Genomic DNA, 7,061 nt, shown 5'->3' with positions numbered 1-7,061 from the left:
AGACCTTATTGTACTTTTGAGACCATGTTGTGTGTTTATTTCTGAGACCTTTCTGTGTTTTTGAGACCTTATTGTACTTTTGAGACCTTGTTGTGTGTTTATTTCTGAGAGCTTTCTGTGTTTTTGAGACCTTATTGTACTTTTGAGACCATGTTGTGTGTTTATTTCTGAGACCTTTCTGTGTTTTTGAGACCTTATTGTACTTTTGAGACCTTGTTGTGTGTTTATTTCTGAGAGCTTTCTGTGTTTTTGAGACCTTATCGTACTTTTGAGACCCTTGTGTGGTTTTGAGACCCTTTTGGCCCTCACGGCCGCCCATAAGATAGCAAAACCAGTAGGCCCAACGCTCTGCAGGGTCTAGTGTTCTATAGTGTTTCCGATTAGAGCGCTGACATATTGAAAAATGTTGCCGATCAATATTCATGAGAGTGTACATTCAACGTCCAGTTTTCGAAATTGGGTGACTTGTGCTTGGCAAATACACCTGACTGGGCTCATTAATTACGTAACGCACAACGGCATTTATGTCATCGAATGGCTGCTTAGTGCTGTTATGTGTTAAGTTTTATAATAATTATTATTACATTTATTTTCTTTCTCTGTATTTATTCTTTCCAAGGCCTACACTAACTTTATCACTCCCTCACTATCCTTTTCTCTCTTGCCTTCTTCCCCCTCTTTCTTTTCTTTTTGTCCTCTCTCACTCTCCCTGTCATTCCAATATAAATATGTCCTTATCTTTCTATTATTTTATAAACTTATTTCTTTCTCTTCATTTGTCCTTTTTCTCCCTTCCTGTAGGCCCCCTCATTCTCCATATCCCTCCTCCCCTTTTCCTCTCTCATATCCCCTCTCAAGACTTCTCACATGGGCGAATCTTACCCCCCCACCCCCTTCCACCGCCGCTATTTCTATGCCAATCTCCTTCTTAAAATAAAAGATAAATGGACATTTGTGAAAAAAAAAAATCTTTAAATGAAGCGTCTAAAGTCAGGTGTCTGGGTGATAAAAAAGATTATATCGACAACTAAAGCCTCCATTATAGACTTCAGACCCGCACAAGCGCACATTTGGGATACGTGAGTACAATGGTACCGCTTTACACATGACTGCCCTTACACATGACTGTATTGTGGTCACTTATTTATACTCGCCTGTTGGGTAAAGCGTTAATATGATGCCGGATCAGTGACCAATTTAATGGCGGAACCCATCACTGCCCTTTGTTCGAAACAATGGTACCACTTTTATGAATAGCCTGTCGCAACTTCTAATCGGCATCAAACGAACAAAAGATTATATAATCTATTGCGACTATTTAAAAGCTCTTTGAGTAGGCCTATGAGAAACCCCGGGGGGGGGGGGGCACTCCAACTTTGGAGGTGACGCGTATGTATAGGGCTGTTAAGACACCCTTTTTCAACATCGCTGTCACCCAAAGACCCATATTTTTTTACGAACACATGCTCTGTCACCCGAAGACCCTCTATTTTTCCATTTGATCTGTCACCCAAAGACCCTTATAAGTTCAATTTTAACAACAACTTTCATTTATCACTGATTTTGTTACTTATTTTGAAAAAACAAAGAAATTTGAAGCCATTTAGAACTAGAAATTCGATTTTCGAGGTTTCTGTGGCGCTGTTTCGGTTCTCACCCAAAGATTCCATTTAAAAAAAAGGTCATGTTCTCACCCAATGACCCCATATTTTTTACATTTTGCTCTCACCGAATGCCCTTATAGTGCGAAAGTGCCAGCCCTACACCTATATCCATTTCAAATTGAAGTGCCCCCCCCCCCCCTGAGAAACAAAATAAAACTGAAAAACCTTGTCACACGTAAAAGCTGGCATCTGAAAGCGATGTAGACTATAGCCCAGAAGATTTATTCAGCTGAGAAGACACAAAAGGTTTGATGGCCTGGTTATGTTAGTATAGGGCCAAGATGCAATATTCCATATTGCTGCCGGGTCACAGCCTGTACGTTTAGCCTGGGGGTAACAAAATTTGGGGCCAAAAAAAGCATTTATTCAGCTCAAGAGACACATGGATAAATCACTCCCAGGAGGATACTTTCCATGCCTATAGCAATGACAGCAATTTGGGCCTGTACGGGGGCCCAGACAGTAGCCCCAAAGGGGCCCGCCCATATGGTGTTATTCAGCTGAAGAGACACATGGATGAATCTTTTCGCATTGAACTTATTATACATTGGGGTGCACAAAAATACCAATGACAGCAACTTTTTCCTGTGGGCCCAGACAGATGCCCCATATCAGCAGCTATCAGCTAAAGAGACACATGGATGAGTTTTTGCATTGTGACTATTACCCATTGGGGTTTACAAAAATACCAATGACAGCAACTTTTTCCTGTACGGGGGCCCAGACAGTAGCCTCAAAGGCCCGATATCCCATAACTGGTTATTCAGCTGAAGAGACACATGGATGAATCATTTTGCATTGTAACTGTGACCCATTGGGGTTTACAAAAATACCAATGACAGCAACTGTGCGTATTATCTTTATCCAGATGACATGAAGCAGCACTTTACCGGAATGTGCTTTTTTTTTCTTTTTTTTTATTGTTTTATTGTTTTGTTTTTTTGGTTTTGTTTTTTTTCGCTGGCTCGGCGGATAGGCCTATTTGTTTTATCCGGGGGTTTATACAGCATAAGTCACCGTGATTTAAAAGTAAAAACTGATTTTTTTTTCTGGTTTTTGTTTGTTTGTTTATGTTTGTTTTTTGTTTGTTTTTTGTTTTTGCTGGCTGGGGGGGAGGGGTATCAGCATTCACATTTAAAAGTGATAAAAACTTAAGTTAAAGGCCCTTTCAGTGATTTCACAGGAACATGGAAAAAAATGGAAATTTGTCAGAGTTGCTTAGAAATAAAGAATAAGTCTACAGAATTTCATTAAACCACTTTTCCCCTGAATACATCGACAAATTAGTCAAAAAACCGAAGTTTTAGAAAGGTTTTCTACTTCAACTCAGATCGACTCGAGAAAATCGAGATTTTCGTACAGTGCGCCACCAATCGGGAGTATATAAAACGGGGACCCCGAAAACGGGGACCCCAAAAACGGGGACCCCGAAAACGGGGACCCCCTAAAATCACCCCATAAAGCTACTGACAAATTTCTAGGGGTCCCGTTTTTCAACTTTGGGGTCCCCGTTTTACAGATTGACCCAGGGTAATCTGTAAAACGGGGACCCCAAAACGGGGACCCCTATTTTTCACTCTATTTTAGGACTGATGAGTCTCCAAATCTCGACAAAATATTCACCATGGATATACTAATATTACAAATGTAATTTATGAAAGTAGTAAGCACTTCTTATATAATTGTCCAATATACACAATTTTGGGGTCCCCGTTTTTAGGGTCCCCGTTTTACAGATTGACCTAGGGTAATCTGTAAAACGGGGACCCCAAAACGGGGACCCCTAAAATCACCCATAAAGCTTCTGACAAATTTTAGGGGTCCCCGTTTTGGGGTCCCCGTTTTACAGCTTGACCCAGGGTAATCTGTAAAACGGGGTCCCCAAAAACGGGGACCCCTATTTTTTCACTCTATTTTAGGACTGATGAGTCTCCAAATCTCGACAAATTATTCACCATGGATATACTAATATTACAAATGTAATTTATGAAAGTAGTAAGCACTTCTTATATAATTGTCCAATATACACAATTTTGGGGTCCCCGTTTTAGGGTCCCCGTTTTACAGATTGACCTAGGGTAATCTGTAAAACGGGGACCCCAAAACTGGGGACCCCTAAAATCACCCATAAAGCTTCTGACAAATTTTAGGGGTCCCCGTTTTTGGGGTCCCCGTTTTACAGATTGACCCAGGGTAATCTGTAAAACGGGGACCCCAAAAACGGGGACCCCTATTTTTTCACTCTATTTTAGGACTGATGAGTCTCCAAATCTCGACAAAATATTCACCATGGATATACTAATATTACAAATGTAATTTATGAAAGTAGTAAGCACTTCTTATATAATTGTCCAATATACACAATTTTGGGGTCCCCGTTTTTAGGGTCCCCGTTTTACAGATTGACCTAGGGTAATCTGTAAAACGGGGACCCCAAAACGGGGACCCCTAAAATCACCCCATAAAGCTTCTGACAAATTTTAGGGGTCCCCGTTTTTGGGGTCCCGTTTTACAGATTGACCCAGGGTAATCTGTAAAACGGGGACCCCAAAAACGGGGGACCCCTATTTTTCACTTCTTTTTAGGACTGATGAGTCTCCAAATCTCGACAAAATATTCACCATGGATATACTAATATTACAAATGTAATTTATGAAAGTAGTAAGCACTTCTTATATAATTGTCCAATATACACAATTTTGGGGTCCCCGTTTTAGGGTCCCCGTTTTACAGATTGACCTAGGGTAATCTGTAAAACGGGGACCCCAAAAACGGGGACCCTTAAAATCACCCCATAAAGCTTCTGACAAATTTTGGGGTCCCCGTTTTTGGGGTCCCCGTTTTACAGATTGACCCAGGGTAATCTGTAAAACGGGGACCCCAAAAACGGGGACCCCTATTTTTTCACTCTATTTTAGGACTGATGAGTCTCCAAATCTCGACAAAATATTCACCATGGATATACACATATTACAAATGTAATTTATGAAAGTAGTAAGCACTTCTTATATAATTGTCCAATATACACAATTTTGGGGTCCCCGTTTTAGGGTCCCGTTTTACAGATTGACCTAGGGTAATCTGTAAAAACGGGGACCCCAAAAACGGGGACCCCTAAAATCACCCCATAAAGCTTCTGACAAATTTTTAGGGGTCCCCTTTTTTGGGGTCCCCGTTTTACAGATTGACCCAGGGTAATCTGTAAAACGGGGACCCCAAAAACGGGGACCCCTATTTTTCACTCTTTTTAGGACTGATGAGTCTCCAAATCTCGACAAAATATTCACCATGGATATACTAATATTACAAATGTAATTTATGAAAGTAGTAAGCACTTCTTATATAATTGTCCAATATATATTTTGGGGTCCCCGTTTTTAGGGTCCCCGTTTTACAGATTGACCTAGGGTAATCTGTAAAACAGGGACCCCAAAAGCTGAGGACCCCTAAAATCACCCCATAAAGCTTCTGACAAATTTTAGGGGTCCCCGTTTTTGGGGTCCCCGTTTTACAGATTGACCCAGGGTAATCTGTAAAACGGGGACCCCAAAAACGGGGACCCAAGGATTTTTTCACTCTATTTTAGGACTGATGAGTCTCCAAATCTCGACAAAATATTCACCATGGATATACTAATATTACAAATGTAATTTATGAAAGTAGTAAGCACTTCTTATATAATTGTCCAATATACACAATTTTGGGGTCCCGTTTTTAGGGTCCCCGTTTTACAGATTGACCTAGGGTAATCTGTAAAACGGGGACCCCAAAAACGGGGACCCCTTTAAAATCACCCCATAAAGCTTCTGACAATTTTTAGGGGTCCCCGTTTTGGGGTCCCCGTTTTACAGATTGACCCAGGGTAATCTGTAAAACGGGGACCCCAAAAACGGGGACCCCTATTTTTTCACTCTATTTTAGGACTGATGAGTCTCCAAATCTCGACAAATTATTCACCATGGATATACTAATATTACAAATGTAATTTATGAAAGTAGTAAGCACTTCTTATATAATTGTCCAATATACACATTTTTGGGGTCCCCGTTTTAGGGTCCCCGTTTTACAGATTGACCTAGGGTAATCTGTAAAACGGGGACCCCAAAACGCTGAGGGACCCCTAAAATCACCCATAAAGCTTCTGACAAATTTTAGGGGTCCCCGTTTTTGGGGTCCCCGTTTTACAGATTGACCCAGGGTAATCTGTAAAACGGGGACCCCAAAACGGGGACCCCTATTTTTTCACTCTATTTTAGGACTGATGAGTCTCCAAATCTCGAAAAAATATTCACCATGGATATACACATATTACAAATGTAATTTATGAAAGTAGTAAGCACTTCTTATATAATTGTCCAATATACAATTTTGGGGTCCCTTGTTTTAGGGTCCCCGTTTTACAGATTGACCTAGGGTAATCTGTAAAACGGGGACCCCAAAAACGGGGACCCCTTAAAATCACCCCATAAAGCTTCTGACAAATTTTTAGGGGGTCCCCGTTTTTGGGGTCCCCGTTTTACAGATTGACCCAGGGTAATCTTTAAAACGGGGACCCCAAAAACGGGGACCCCTATTTTTTCACTCTTTTTTAGGACTGATGAGTCTCCAAATCTCGACAAAATATTCACCATGGATATACTAATATTACAAATGTAATTTATGAAAGTAGTAAGCACTTCTTATATAATTGTCCAATATACACAATTTTGGGGTCCCCGTTTTTAGGGTCCCCGTTTTACAGATTGACCTAGGGTAATCTGTAAAACGGGGACCCCAAAAACGGGGACCCCTAAAATCACCCCATAAAGCTTCTGACAAATTTTAGGGGTCCCCGTTTTTGGGGTCCCCGTTTTACAGATTGACCCAGGGTAATCTGTAAAACGGGGACCCCAAAAACGGGGACCCCTATTTTTCACTCTATTTTAGGACTGATGAGTCCCAAATCTCGACAAAATATTCACCATGGATATACTAATATTACAAATGTAATTTATGAAAGTAGTAAGCACTTCTTATATAATTGTCCAATATACACAATTTTGGGGTCCCCGTTTTTAGGGTCCCCGTTTTACAGATTGACCTAGGGTAATCTGTAAAACGGGGACCCTAAAAACGGGGACCCCTAAAATCACCCCATAAAGCTTCTGACAAATTTTAGGGGTCCCCGTTTTTGGGGTCCCCGTTTTACAGATTGACCCAGGGTAATCTGTAAAACGGGGACCCCAAAACGGGGACCCCTATTTTTCACTCTATTTTAGGACTGATGAGTCTCCAAATCTCGACAAAATATTCACCATGGATATACACATATTACAAATGTAATTTATGAAAGTAGTAAGCACTTCTTATATAATTGTCCAATATACACAATTTTGGGGTCCCCGTTTTTAGGGTCCC

The sequence above is a fragment of the Amphiura filiformis genome, chromosome 16 (assembly GCF_039555335.1).
Source record: "Amphiura filiformis chromosome 16, Afil_fr2py, whole genome shotgun sequence".
Lineage (NCBI taxonomy): Eukaryota > Metazoa > Echinodermata > Ophiuroidea > Amphilepidida > Amphiuridae > Amphiura > Amphiura filiformis.
This window is presented reverse-complemented; position numbering follows the sequence as displayed.